The sequence below is a fragment of the Hyla sarda genome, chromosome 5, assembly GCF_029499605.1.
Source record: "Hyla sarda isolate aHylSar1 chromosome 5, aHylSar1.hap1, whole genome shotgun sequence".
Classification (NCBI taxonomy): Eukaryota; Metazoa; Chordata; class Amphibia; order Anura; family Hylidae; genus Hyla; species Hyla sarda.
Window position 1 is genome coordinate 8007161 of NC_079193.1, and position 17423 is coordinate 8024583.

Consider the following 17423-nt stretch of genomic DNA (forward strand, 5'->3'; position numbering starts at 1 on the left):
GAATATAACTACTATAATATTGCTCCTATATACAAAAATATAACTACTATAATACTGCCTCCTATATACAAGAATATAACTACTATAATACTGCACCTATATACAAGAATATAACTACTATAATACTGATCCTATATACAAGAATATAACTGCTATAATACTGCTCCTGTATACAAGAATATATCTACTATAATACTGCTCCTATATACAAGAATATAACTACTATAATACTGCTCCTATATACAAGAATATAACTACTATAATACTGCCTCCTATATACAAGAATATAACTACTATAATACTGCTCCTATATACAAGAATATAACTACTATAATACTGCCTCCTATATACAAGAATATAACTACTATAATACTGCTCCTATATACAAGAATATAACTACTATAATACTGCTCCTATATACAAGAATATAACTACTATAATACTGCCCCTATATACAAGAATAGAACTACTATGATACTGCCTCCTATATACAAGAATATAACTACTATAATACTGGCTTCTATATACAAGAATATAACTACCATAATACTGCTCCTATATACAAGAATATAACTACTATAATACTGCCTCCTATATACAAGAATATAACTACTATAATACTGCCTCCTATATACAAGAATATAACTACTATAATACTGCTCCTATATACAAGAATATAACTACTATAATACTGCTCCTATATACAAGAATATAACTACTATAATACTCCTCCTATATACAGGAATATAACTACTATAATACTGCTCCTATTTACAAGAATTTAACTACTATAATACTGCCTCCTATATACAAGAATATAACTACTATAATACTGCCTCCTATATACAAGAATATAACTACTATAATACTGCTCCTATATACAAGAATATATCTACTATAATACTGCTCCTATATACAAGAATATAACTACTATAATACTCCTCCTATATACAGGAATATAACTACTATAATACTGCTCCTATATACAAGAATATAACTACTATAATACTGCTCCTATATACAAGAATATAACTACTATAATACTGCTCATATATACAAGAATATAACTACTATAATACTGCCCCTATATACAAGAATATAACTACTATAATACTGCTCCTATATACAAAAATATAACGACTATAATACTGCCTCCTATATACAAGAATATAACTACTATAATACTGCACCTATATACAAGAATATAACTACTATAATACTGATCCTATATACAAGAATATAACTGCTATAATACTGCTCCTGTATACAAGAATATATCTACTATAATACTGCTCCTATATACAAGAATATAACTACTATAATACTGCTCCTATATACAAGAATATAACTACTATAATACTGCCTCCTATATACAAGAATATAACTACTATAATACTGCTCCTATATACAAGAATATAACTACTATAATACTGCCTCCTATATACAAGAATATAACTACTATAATACTGCTCCTATATACAAGAATATAACTACTATAATACTGCTCCTATATACAAGAATATAACTACTATAATACTGCCCCTATATACAAGAATAGAACTACTATGATACTGCCTCCTATATACAAGAATATAACTACTATAATACTGGCTTCTATATACAAGAATATAACTACCATAATACTGCTCCTATATACAAGAATATAACTACTATAATACTGCCTCCTATATACAAGAATATAACTACTATAATACTGCCTCCTATATACAAGAATATAACTACTATAATACTGCTCCTATATACAAGAATATAACTACTATAATACTGCTCCTATATACAAGAATATAACTACTATAATACTCCTCCTATATACAGGAATATAACTACTATAATACTGCTCCTATTTACAAGAATTTAACTACTATAATACTGCCTCCTATATACAAGAATATAACTACTATAATACTGCCTCCTATATACAAGAATATAACTACTATAATACTGCTCCTATATACAAGAATATATCTACTATAATACTGCTCCTATATACAAGAATATAACTACTATAATACTCCTCCTATATACAGGAATATAACTACTATAATACTGCTCCTATATACAAGAATATAACTACTATAATACTGCTCCTATATACAAGAATATAACTACTATAATACTGCTCATATATACAAGAATATAACTACTATAATACTGCCCCTATATACAAGAATATAACTACTATAATACTGCTCCTATATACAAGAATATAACTACTATAATGGCAAGTAGAAATGAAGGTAGACGGACGACTTACCCAGGTAGCAAAAATATCTTCTTTATTCAGAGCTTGCAGCTTAAAATAACAGCAGGTTCAGGGGGGTCTGTCAGCAAGAACGCAGGGCTGTGGAGTGCAACGACCGTATCGCTTCGGACTGAAGCTTCTTCCGGCCTCCAACAGGTGTTCTACGTCCTGCTGTGATTTAAAACCAGGTATGTGCGGAAGGGGGGAGGGGCCTTCACCTAGACAAAAAATCACCTACGTGCTTGGAGGCCGGAAGAAGCTTCAGTCCGAAGCGATACGGTCGTTGCACTCCACAGCCCTGCGTTCCTGCTGAAAGACCCCCCTGAACCTGCTGTTATTTTAAGCTGCAAGCTCTGAATAAAGAAGATATTTTTGCTACCTGGGTGAGTCGTCCGTCTACATTCATTTCTACTTGCCATTGTATAAAAGACTTTGTCCTTTATAGACGTAGACGCTCCCCACAGCACTTAGCACAGCAGGTCACACACTCCGGATAGTCCGGACAGGATAATTTGACTCACAGTCGAGTAGACAGTGCCTGGTGCTCTTCTCTTCATTACATAACTACTATAATACTGCTCATATATACAAGAATATAACTACTATAATACTGCTCCTATATACAAGAATATAACTACTATAATACTGCTCCTATATACAAGAATATAACTACTATAATACTGATCCTATATACAAGAATATAACTGCTATAATACTGCTCCTGTATACAAGAATATAACTACTGTAATACTGCTCCTATGTACAAGAATGTAACTACTATAATACTGCTCCTATATACAAGAATATAACTACTATAATACTGCTCCTATATACAAGAATATAACTACTATAATACTGCTCCCTATATACAAGAATATAACTACTATAATACTGCTCCTATATACAAGAATATAACTACTATAATGCTGCTCCTATATACAAGAATATAACTACTATAATACTGCTCCTATATACAAGAATATAACTACTATAATACTGCCCCTATATACAAGAATATAACTACTATAATACTGCCTCCTATATACAAGAATATAACTACTATAATACTGCACCTATATACAAGAATATAACTACTATAATACTGATCCTATATACAAGAATATAACTGCTATAATACTGCTCCTGTATACAAGAATATATCTACTATAATACTGCTCCTATATACAAGAATATAACTACTATAATACTGCTCCTATATACAAGAATATAACTACTATAATACTGCCTCCTATATACAAGAATATAACTACTATAATACTGCTCCTATATACAAGAATATAACTACTATAATACTGCCTCCTATATACAAGAATATAACTACTATAATACTGCTCCTATATACAAGAATATAACTACTATAATACTGCTCCTATATACAAGAATATAACTACTATAATACTGCCCCTATATACAAGAATAGAACTACTATGATACTGCCTCCTATATACAAGAATATAACTACTATAATACTGGCTTCTATATACAAGAATATAACTACCATAATACTGCTCCTATATACAAGAATATAACTACTATAATACTGCCTCCTATATACAAGAATATAACTACTATAATACTGCCTCCTATATACAAGAATATAACTACTATAATACTGCTCCTATATACAAGAATATAACTACTATAATACTGCTCCTATATACAAGAATATAACTACTATAATACTCCTCCTATATACAGGAATATAACTACTATAATACTGCTCCTATTTACAAGAATTTAACTACTATAATACTGCCTCCTATATACAAGAATATAACTACTATAATACTGCCTCCTATATACAAGAATATAACTACTATAATACTGCTCCTATATACAAGAATATATCTACTATAATACTGCTCCTATATACAAGAATATAACTACTATAATACTCCTCCTATATACAGGAATATAACTACTATAATACTGCTCCTATATACAAGAATATAACTACTATAATACTGCTCCTATATACAAGAATATAACTACTATAATACTGCTCATATATACAAGAATATAACTACTATAATACTGCCCCTATATACAAGAATATAACTACTATAATACTGCTCCTATATACAAAAATATAACTACTATAATACTGCCTCCTATATACAAGAATATAACTACTATAATACTGCACCTATATACAAGAATATAACTACTATAATACTGATCCTATATACAAGAATATAACTGCTATAATACTGCTCCTGTATACAAGAATATATCTACTATAATACTGCTCCTATATACAAGAATATAACTACTATAATACTGCTCCTATATACAAGAATATAACTACTATAATACTGCCTCCTATATACAAGAATATAACTACTATAATACTGCTCCTATATACAAGAATATAACTACTATAATACTGCCTCCTATATACAAGAATATAACTACTATAATACTGCTCCTATATACAAGAATATAACTACTATAATACTGCTCCTATATACAAGAATATAACTACTATAATACTGCCCCTATATACAAGAATAGAACTACTATGATACTGCCTCCTATATACAAGAATATAACTACTATAATACTGGCTTCTATATACAAGAATATAACTACCATAATACTGCTCCTATATACAAGAATATAACTACTATAATACTGCCTCCTATATACAAGAATATAACTACTATAATACTGCCTCCTATATACAAGAATATAACTACTATAATACTGCTCCTATATACAAGAATATAACTACTATAATACTGCTCCTATATACAAGAATATAACTACTATAATACTCCTCCTATATACAGGAATATAACTACTATAATACTGCTCCTATTTACAAGAATTTAACTACTATAATACTGCCTCCTATATACAAGAATATAACTACTATAATACTGCCTCCTATATACAAGAATATAACTACTATAATACTGCTCCTATATACAAGAATATATCTACTATAATACTGCTCCTATATACAAGAATATAACTACTATAATACTCCTCCTATATACAGGAATATAACTACTATAATACTGCTCCTATATACAAGAATATAACTACTATAATACTGCTCCTATATACAAGAATATAACTACTATAATACTGCTCATATATACAAGAATATAACTACTATAATACTGCCCCTATATACAAGAATATAACTACTATAATACTGCTCCTATATACAAGAATATAACTACTATAATGGCAAGTAGAAATGAAGGTAGACGGACGACTTACCCAGGTAGCAAAAATATCTTCTTTATTCAAGGCTTGCAGCTTAAAATAACAGCAGGTTCAGGGGGGTCTGTCAGCAGGAACGCAGGGCTGTGGAGTGCAACGACCGTATCGCTTCGGACTGAAGCTTCTTCCGGCCTCCAACAGGTGTTCTACGTCCTGCTGTGATTTAAAACCAGGTATGTGCGGAAGAGGGGAGGGGCCTTCACCTAGACAAAAAATCACCTACGTGCTTGGAGGCCGGAAGAAGCTTCAGTCCGAAGCGATACGGTCGTTGCACTCCACAGCCCTGCGTTCCTGCTGAAAGACCCCCCTGAACCTGCTGTTATTTTAAGCTGCAAGCTCTGAATAAAGAAGATATTTTTGCTACCTGGGTGAGTCGTCCGTCTACATTCATTTCTACTTGCCATTGTATAAAAGACTTTGTCCTTTATAGACGTAGACGCTCCCCACAGCACTTAGCACAGCAGGTCACACACTCCGGATAGTCCGGACAGGATAATTTGACTCACAGTCGAGTAGACAGTGCCTGGTGCTCTTCTCTTCATTACATAACTACTATAATACTGCTCATATATACAAGAATATAACTACTATAATACTGCTCCTATATACAAGAATATAACTACTATAATACTGCTCCTATATACAAGAATATAACTACTATAATACTGATCCTATATACAAGAATATAACTGCTATAATACTGCTCCTGTATACAAGAATATAACTACTATAATACTGCTCCTATGTACAAGAATGTAACTACTATAATACTGCTCCTATATACAAGAATATAACTACTATAATACTGCTCCTATATACAAGAATATAACTACTATAATACTGCTCCCTATATACAAGAATATAACTACTATAATACTGCTCCTATATACAAGAATATAACTACTATAATGCTGCTCCTATATACAAGAATATAACTACTATAATACTGCTCCTATATACAAGAATATAACTACTATAATACTGCCCCTATATACAAGAATATAACTACTATAATACTGCCTCCTATATACAAGAATATAACTACTATAATACTGCACCTATATACAAGAATATAACTACTATAATACTGATCCTATATACAAGAATATAACTGCTATAATACTGCTCCTGTATACAAGAATATATCTACTATAATACTGCTCCTATATACAAGAATATAACTACTATAATACTGCTCCTATATACAAGAATATAACTACTATAATACTGCCTCCTATATACAAGAATATAACTACTATAATACTGCTCCTATATACAAGAATATAACTACTATAATACTGCCCCTATATACAAGAATATAACTACTATAATACTGCTCCTATATACAAGAATATAACTACTATAATGGCAAGTAGAAATGAAGGTAGACGGACGACTTACCCAGGTAGCAAAAATATCTTCTTTATTCAAGGCTTGCAGCTTAAAATAACAGCAGGTTCAGGGGGGTCTGTCAGCAGGAACGCAGGGCTGTGGAGTGCAACGACCGTATCGCTTCGGACTGAAGCTTCTTCCGGCCTCCAACAGGTGTTCTACGTCCTGCTGTGATTTAAAACCAGGTATGTGCGGAAGAGGGGAGGGGCCTTCACCTAGACAAAAAATCACCTACGTGCTTGGAGGCCGGAAGAAGCTTCAGTCCGAAGCGATACGGTCGTTGCACTCCACAGCCCTGCGTTCCTGCTGAAAGACCCCCCTGAACCTGCTGTTATTTTAAGCTGCAAGCTCTGAATAAAGAAGATATTTTTGCTACCTGGGTGAGTCGTCCGTCTACATTCATTTCTACTTGCCATTGTATAAAAGACTTTGTCCTTTATAGACGTAGACGCTCCCCACAGCACTTAGCACAGCAGGTCACACACTCCGGATAGTCCGGACAGGATAATTTGACTCACAGTCGAGTAGACAGTGCCTGGTGCTCTTCTCTTCATTACATAACTACTATAATACTGCTCATATATACAAGAATATAACTACTATAATACTGCTCCTATATACAAGAATATAACTACTATAATACTGCTCCTATATACAAGAATATAACTACTATAATACTGCTCCTATATATACAAGAATATAACTACTATAATACTGCTCCTATATACAAGAATATAACTACTATACTACTGCCTCCTATATACAAGAATGTAACTACTATAATACTTCTCCTATATACAAGAATATAACTACTATAATACTGCTCCTATATACAAGAATATAACTACTATAATGCTGCTCCTATATACAAGAATATAACTACTATAATACTGCTCCTATATACAAGAATATAACTACTATAATACTGCCCCTATATACAAGAATATAACTACTATAATACTGCTCCTATATACAAGAATATATCTACTATAATCCTGACTCCTATATACAAGAATGTAACTACTATAATACTGCTCCTATATACAAGAATATAACTACTATAATGCTGCCCCTATATACAAGAATATAACTACTATAATACTGCTCCTATATACAAGAATATAACTACTATAATACTGCTCCTATATACAAGAATATACCTACTATAATACTGCTCCTATATACAAGAATATAACTACTATAATACTGCTCCTATATACAAGAATATAACTACTATAATACTGCCTCCATATGCTGGGGCCCCCCGCGATCTCCTGCATGGGGCTACGGCTCTGACGCGGCTCTCCTGTGCAGGAGGCGTGCCGTACGCAGCGTGACGTTGCGGCCGCCGCGGCTCCTCTATGTAGTTCTATGGGAGAGGCGGGGAGGCAGTGTTCATGCCTCACTACCTCTACCATAGAACTTTATCGAGAGAATGTGTACTGTCGACCTCAGAGAGGTCACCGCTGCGCGCATTAGCCGCTCACATAGAGCGGAAATGCAGGTCCCCGCTAGGGAGATCGCGGGGGTCCCAGCAGTCAGACCCCCGTGATCAAACATGGCCAAAAGAGACACGTTTATCGTGTGAAACAGTTCTGTTGCCAGGCATTGATACCCGGCGTCGATCCCTCTCCCTCCACTGTTATGTTTGTATTGTGAGTATTTTGCATTAAAGAAGAACTCTTAAACGAAGATTGGTGAGTCTGCCGACTTTTTCCTTATCTACTTGCTTGAAGATTTGTAAATTACTTCTATTTAAAAATCTTAATCCTTCCAGTACTTATCAGCTGCTGTACGCTCCACAGGAAGTTCTTCTTCTTTTTGAATTTCCTTTCAGTCTGACCACAGTGCTCTCTGCTGACACCTCTGTCCATGTCAGGAGCTGTCCGGAGCAGGAGAGGTTTGCTATGGGGATTTGCTCCTACACTGGACAGTTCCTGACATGGATAGAGGTGTCAGAGAGCACTGTGGTCAGACTGAAAGGAAATTCAAAAAGAAAAGAACTTCCTGTGGAGCGTACAGCAGCTGATAAGTACTGGAAGGATTAAGATTTTGAAATAGAAGTAATTTACAAATCTGTTCAACTTTCAGGCACCAGTTGATTTAAAAAAATTATTCCAGTGGAGTACCCCTTTAAGTCCTTTTGACATATTCTCCCAATTGTTACCCCAGTTTCTGTACTTCTTCCGGTAGAGATATGGTTATCCTTGCAGGCAGATATACAGTAGTCCCTCAAGTTACAATATTAATCTGTTCCAGGACAACCATTGTATGTTGAGACCAGAACTCTATGGAAACCTGGTAATTGGTTCTGAAGCCCCAAAATGTCATCCAAAAATAGGAAAAAGTGAGAATTAAAGAAAAATAAGTAGATAACTAATATAGATAAAGCAAATCCTTACATATAAAAGTAATAAAGATCTGCTGGGAGCTGTAATCACTGTCTATTTCAGTGTTTCCCAAACCAGGGAGCCACCAGCTGTTGCTAAACTACAACTCCCAGCATGCCCGGACAGCCTTTGGCTGTCCGGGCATGCTGGAAGTTGTAGTTTTGCAACAGCTGGAAGCATCCTCGTTGGGAAACACTGGTCTATGTAGAGGACAGGAGCTTCTTCAGGGTCCTGTACAGTACACAGTGTCCTAAAAAAAGTAACATGGAGCCGCCCTCACCTGGTGTCCAAAGGAGCAGGTAACCCTGGTACAGGTAAAGTGTACAGAACATGTAATACCTCCCTGTACTGTAGGGGGTGCTACCAGACACCAGTCAGTGCATACACTTCAGTAATACAGGTAAAGAGTAGTACAGAACATGTAATACCTCTCTGTACTGTTGGGGGCGCTACCAGACACCAGTCAGTGCATACACTTCAGTAATACAGGTAAAGAGTACAGAACATGTAATACCTCCCTGTACTGTAGGGGGCGCTACCAGACACCAGTCAGTGCATACACTTCAGTAATACAGGTAAAGTGTACAGAACATGTAATACCTCCCTGTACTGTAGGGGGCGCTACCAGACACCAGTCAGTGCATACACTTCAGTAATACAGGTAAAGTGTACAGAACATGTAATACCTCCCTGTACTGTAGGGGGTGCTGCCAGACACTAGTCAGTGCATACACTTTAGGAATACAGGGGTTTTACCAGTGAATGTCCATTCTGATTGGTCAGCTCTTCTGGCCATTGACACGTTTTGCAGATTCCATAGCATTGTATGTTGAGTCTGATTTCAAGTTACAATGGTCCACAAAAGACCATTGTATGTTGAAACTATTGTATGTTGAGGCCATTGTAAGTTGAGGGATCACTGTACTTGGATGCAGACAGGACAATGGCCTACTTGGTGTGTCCGGCCTTATTTACACCTATTCTTCCTCATGCGGTGACAGAAGTTTTGTGCCCCGGTGACTTTGGTCAGAACTGGACTCAACTAACTAGAGAGAGGTTTACACCCCTAATCCTGGGATAGGGAGTAGAGTAGGACAACTCTATTACCAATTGGCTAAGAGCTGGTCTTGTGACTATATATTCACGGGCCTATAGAAGTGGTCTCAAACTGTGGCCCTCCAGCTGTTGCAAAACATTAACTCCCAGAATGCCCGGACACTAAAGGCCCGTCTGCCTCCTCCAGAGGATGCACACTGTCCTCGAAAGGTAAATCAAGGTTTCTCTCTCATCTTATGCAATAGTGCAGTGATCTTCGAACTGCGGTCCTCCAGCTGTTGCAAAACGTTAACTCCCAGCATGCCCGGACACTAAAGGTCTGTCTGCCTCCTCCAGAGGATGCACACTGTCCTCAAAAGGTAAATCAAGGCTTCCTTCTCATCTTATCCCTTACTGTAGTGGTCTTCGAACTGCGGTCCTCAGGCTGTTGCAAAACTTCAACTCCCAGCATGCCCGGACAGCCGTTGGCTGTCCGGGCATGCTGAGAGTTGAAGTTTGCAACATCTGGAGGGCCACAGTTTGAGACCACTGTCCTACAGGGACACACATCCGTCGGTGTGCAGTTGTCCGGGTATGCTGAGAGTTGTAGTTTTCCCTAGTCGGAGACCCCTGATCTACATTAATGTCCACAGTCCCATCACATGACCCGCATATAAACCCACAAATAATAAACAGCCCCCAACGCCCAATATAACATCGCATTTCTATAAAAACTAACACATTGTGACAGCACCGCTGCGAGGTTTACACTCGGTGTAATTGATGGTTATTGTTTGTCTCCTGTTTACACTGAGGATGTTACGAGACCACAGGGGCTATGGGCGTCCACCACAATGAGACAGACAATGCAGCTGTTAAGGGGCCCATGAGGAGAAGGGGCTCTGGATGATGGGGGGGGGGGGGGGGGGGGATGAAGGCGGCCATTGGTCATTCTGATGCTTCCATAACTGGTCCTTTTGCTCTTAAAGCAATAATCCAGGATTAGAATAATATAGATGCTTTTTTAAAAAAAAAAAAAAAAAACAGCGCCACACCTGTCCTCAGGTTGTGTGTGGTATTACAACTCTGCTCCATTTACTTCAATAGAGTTGAGCAGCAATACCTCACTTGATCTGAGGACAAGAGTGGCGCTGTTTCGGGAACAAAAGAACTATATTATTCCAATCCTGGGTAACCTATTTATAAAGAATAAGATCGCTTTAGAGAGCCATCACTGCAAGGAGGCTATAGGGGGGACCAAGGGGTTGGTGCTGCAAAATCATCATCCATCTATCATCATCATTTTCATCAATCATCATCATCTCCATCATTATTATCATCATCATCCATTATCATCAATATTATCATTATCATCATTATTATCAGTCATCATCATCATAAACATCATCCATTATCATTATCATCATCGTCCATTATTATCATCATTATCATCATCATCATCAATATCATCATCCATCATCATTATCCATCATCATCCATTATTATCATTAATTATCATCATTGTCCATCATCATTATCATCCATCATCATTATTATACATCATCATCATCATCCATAATCATCCATCATCATCATCTCCATCATCGTCACTATCATTATAATCATCAATACCATCATCCATAATCATCCATTATCATCTTCGTCATCATCTCTATCATCATCATCTCCATCATCTTAATCCTCATCCATCATCATTATCATCCATCATCATTATCATCATTATTATACATCATCATCATCCATTATCATCATCATCTCCATCATCATCATTATCATTATAATCATCAAAACCATCATCCATAATCATCTATTATCATCTTCGTCATCATCATCTCTATCATCATCATCTCCATCATCATAAATATCATCATCCATCATCATTATCATCCATCATCATCATTCATCATTATTATCATTAATTATCATAATTTTTCATCTTCATCATTATCATCATCATAATCATCATCCATTATCATCATCCTTATTATCATCCATCATCATTAATATCCATCATTATCATCATCCATAATAATCCATCATCATCATCTCTATCATCGTCATCATCATCATCTCCATCATCATCATCATTATCATCATCATAATCATCATCAGTGGCCCAGACCAACCAGCATAGTACATGCCTAGCTGACTGGCTTGCATAGTCATCAGACATAGGGGGCGCTCTATCTCTCCCCTGTACAGTGTGTGACACAGGAGGTTTGTCTATTATCACAGAGTAAACACCAGGCTGGACCCACAAATTATAAAAATGGGAAAAGGGGGGGGGGGTGTAAATGTTTATTAGGGAGGGGCTCATGTACATTTATAACTTTTTTGTACAAATTTTTTCATAATTTTTTAAGTCTCCATAGGGAACTATTACAACTGTATACACTGATGCTGGGCCATCATAGACGGGGACAATGTTAAAGGGGCACTCCACTGGAAAACCTTTTTTTTTATTTTTATTTTTTAAATCAACTGGTGCCAGAAAGTTATACAGATTTGTAAATCCCTTCTATTTTAAAATCTTAATCCTTCCAGCTGCTGTATGCTCCTCAGGAAGTTCTTTTCTTTTTGAATTTCTTTTTTGTCTTGTCCACAGTGCTCTCTGCTGACACCTCTGTCCGTGTCAGGTACTGTCCAGAGCAGGAGAAAATCCCCATAGCAAACCTCTCCTGCTCCAGACAGTTCCTGACACGGACAGAGGTGTCAGCAGAGAGCACTGTGGACAAGACAAAAAAGAAATTCAAAAAGAAAAGAACTTCCTGAGGAGCATACATCGGCTAAAAAGTAATAAAAGGATTAAGATTTTTTTTTAATAGAAGTCATTTACAAATCTGTTTAACTTTCTGGCACCAGTTTATTAAAAAAAAAAGTTTTCCACCGGAGTACCCCTTTAACATACCAATATTCTTACATAAATTAAATATGACTGCTTCATTAAGGAAAAAACAAGGCTGTGTATAGAGAAGAATACAGTATAGAAAAAAGTTGCAGAACCTTTCATTAAGGAAGCACTCCGGTATTTTGTATTTTGTGTGTGAACACAGCCTTAGGGAATGTGTGGAACTACTATATATCCTGATCCCATAGAGATAGCAGCAGTATACAGATAGAGCTGGAGGGGAGGTGTATAATTACTATATATCCTGATCCCATAGAGATAGCAGCAGTATACAGATAGAGCTGGAGGGGGGTATAACTACTATATATCCTGATCCTATAGAGATAGCAGCAGTATACAGATAGAGCTGGAGGGGAGGTGTATAATTACTATATTTCCTGATCCCATAGAGATAGCAACAACAGTATACAGATAGAGCTGGAGAGGGAGGTGTATAATTACTATATATCCTGATCCCATAGAGATAGCAGCAACAGTATACAGATAGAGCTGGAGGGGAGGTGTATAGCTACTATATATACTGATCCCATAGAGATTGCAGCAGCAGTATACAGATAGAGCTGGAGGGTAGGTGTACAACTACTATATATCCTGATCCCATAGAGATTGCAGCAGTATACAGATAGAGCTGGAGGGGAGGGGTATAACTACTATATATCCTGATCCCATAGAGATAGCAGCAGTATACGGATAGAGCTGGAGGGGAGGTGTACAACTACTATATATCCTGATCCCATAGAGATTGCAGCAGTATACAGATAGAGCTGGAGGGGAGGGGTATAACTACTATATATCCTGATCCCATAGAGATAGCAGCAGTATACAGATAGAGCTGGAGGGGAGGTATACAACTACTATATATCCTGATCCCATAGAGATAGCAGCAGCAGTATACTGATAGAGCTGGTGGAGAGGCGGTGTATAACTACTATATATCCTGATTCCATAGAGATAGCAGCAGTGTACAGATAGAGCTGGAGGAGAGGTATATAACTTCTCTAGATCCTGATTCCATAGAGATAGCAGCAGTGTACAGATAGAGCTGGAGGGGAGGTGTATAACTTCTATATATCCTGATTCCATAGAGATAGCAGCAGTATACAGATAGAGAGGGAGGAGAGGTGTATAACTACTATATATCCTGATCCCATAGAGATAGCAGCAGTATACAGATAGAGCTGGTGGAGAGGTATATAACTTCTATAGATCCTGATTCCATAGATATAGCAGCAGTATACAGATAGAGCTGGAGGGGAGGTGTATAACTACTATATATTCTGAACTCATAAAGATAGCAGCAGTACACAGAGTGGCAGGGGAGGTGTAAAACTACTATATATCCTGATCCCATAGAGATAGCAGCAGTTTACAGATAGAGCTGGAGGGGGGAGGGGTTGTCTTGGAGCTACGTGATGATGTTGTTCTGTAGTTCACAGGAAGTCGGCTCACCCAGGACTGGTCACTTTCTCTGACACATTAAGCACTGTGATTTTCTGTGGGTCAGACTGGTGATCACATGACCCAGTAACAGTAATTAAATGCATAGATGCCCGTGTGCTGGAATAAAACAGATAGCGCTGTAGGACTAGTGATGGTGAATGTGCATGATATGGGCAGAAGAAATCTGGAGTGCTTCTTTAAACTTTTTTATGTTACATTACAGATTCTCAATTTGCAAATGTTGTGTCTTCAAAGATTTGTGACCAAAGTTGTCTTGTTAAAGGTGAGACATAAGACAGAATATGTATCCAATATGGCTGTCACTGCTCAATCCAAGGCTGTGTATGATGCACAGGGAATTAACATAAGACTGAAGTGGATTCTTGTTTCCTCTGATTCGCTCTTTGTTCTTCTGGATCTGATACATTGTGTTGTAGATGAATGAATCAATTATCTGTGCGCCAAATGTCACCGCCACCGAAATCAAAACATTATTGAGATTCAAGTGCATATGGGATGACAGGATGGAGGGTGGTGGAGGGCAGGATGGATGGTGGCGGAGGGAAGGATGGAGGTAGGAGGATGGAGGGTGGCAGAGAGCAGGATGGAGGATGGAGAGTGGTGGAGGGCAGGATGGAGGATGGAGAGTTGTGGAGGGCAGGATGGAGGATGGAGAGTTGTGGAGGGCAGGATGGATGGTGGCGGAGGGAAGGATGGAGGTAGGAGGGTGGCAGAGAGCAGGATGGAGGGTGGAGAGTGGTGGAGGGCAGGATGGAGGATGAAGGGCGGTGGAGGGAAGGACATCCTGCTGTAATGAGCGCACCTGACCAATCTGTGTATTTCTCTCTGGTCAGGAAGGAGTTAAAGTCCCGGGTCAATAGCAGCACAGGTGGGTGCCATTTCTGGCCTCTCCCTGGCTTCTGATTTGATCTCGGTTTTAGTTTCACTTTGTCTGAGCACACTTGCCCCTTGTATAGCCATGGCCTTCTGTCCTGTTAGCTTTTAGCACTGTTATGGTGTTATTTGTTCTTCTGTGTAGTAGAGTGTGTACCTGGTGGATATTTAGCCTGTCCTGTTTGTATCCTGTTATATATTTCTTGTTGGTTTGTGTTCACACCTGTCTCTGTTATCCTGAATCATTAGCCATGTTTAGATGTGTTTTGGATTTTGGGTTCCTCCAGGGTTAGATCCTGTCTCACACAGTGGTGCGCCCTATAACTTGGAGTCTATTTGGATTTGTTACTTTGTGTCTCTCCATATTATTGGAGTTTGATGCTGTAGTTATCCGGTCCTTCTAGTGTTAAATCCGTGTCCTGATCTTCGCTTTGTCCCTAACATAGGAGTCAGTTTGCATTGTATCTAGTTTTGTATTTGTTCTGTGTTTCCTGTTCTTGGTCCGTGTTCAGACCTGTTGGTTTTTGAGCGTTTGTCAGTTCTTGTCATTCTACTATTTGCATATTATATAGTGTCTGTCTTCAGTCTAATCTTGTTTATCCCCTTCATCCCTGGATATATCTCTCCGTATATAATTCCTAGTTTACCTGTCTTGCTCACATTATCATATCTGCCATTTATGTTCTTTTTGTTGTTTTGTTTTTTAGGTTGTCTATAGATATATTCCTGTTACCATGTTTCCCTGATGTCGGTTTTGTGCTACTTTGTGTTCCTGCTGTAATCCTGTGTTTGTTGACTGTGTGTCCCCGACCTGTACAGTTCTTGTTTGTTGTTTTGACTATGACGCCCCTGCACCTTAGAGTAGGGGCCGTCGCCCAGTTGTGAGCTGCCATTTTAGGGCACGTAGGCAGGGACAGAGGTTCATGTTCAGCTAGGGGCTCCCTCTTCCCTCCCCTACGTGACATTTATGTGAAGCTTTCTTGACGCTTTATGACACCTGCGCATCGACGATCACTCACATCAACATGGAATCAGCCATCACAGATGAAAGAAAAAGAGCTGCCTGGGGAGGGGCGGCGGGAAACACCTGAAAAATGGTGCAAAAATAACACATCAAACATTTCTGATCTCACAAAGGAAATAACCGTCTGGGCCATAGAGGATGACTGATTCATTACACACCGCCGCCATATCCGTAACGGATGGATCTGTGGTGGGAGGAGGGAGGGGGGCAGAGGTTTGTTTCCCATTGAGGTGCCAAATCTCCCCTGTTTTTGATATTGTGTCCAGCTGGCAGACTTAAAGGGACAGTACATTCTATTCAATTATTTATATTATGGCTCAGGAGAACACACGGAGCTGTTAGGTTCCTGGTGTACAAGTGGATTTCACTTGTTTGGATCAGCCCGGCCTCTTATTCTGTGTATGAACAAATGTTTCCTGTCTCCACCTATTGCCTTAACCCCATCAGAATTGTGCCCCCCCCCCCCCCGATCAGCTGGCCCTAGTGGAGACTATTCAGGGATCCCCTCCCATGTAGAACCAATATTTCCTGTCATCTCAACATAAGAGGGCAGGTTAATTAGTCACCTTATTATCATAAAAGGGTGTGGCCATCTGTCATCTCATTATCATACAAAGGCTGTGTCATCTGTTATCTCATTATCATAAGAGGGTGGGGCCATCTGTCATCTCATTATCATACAAAGGCTGTGTCATCTGTCATCTCATTATCATAAGAGGGTGGGGCCATCTGTCCTCTCATTATCAGAAGAGGGTTGGACCATCTGTCATCTCATTATCATACAAGGGCTGTGTCATCTGT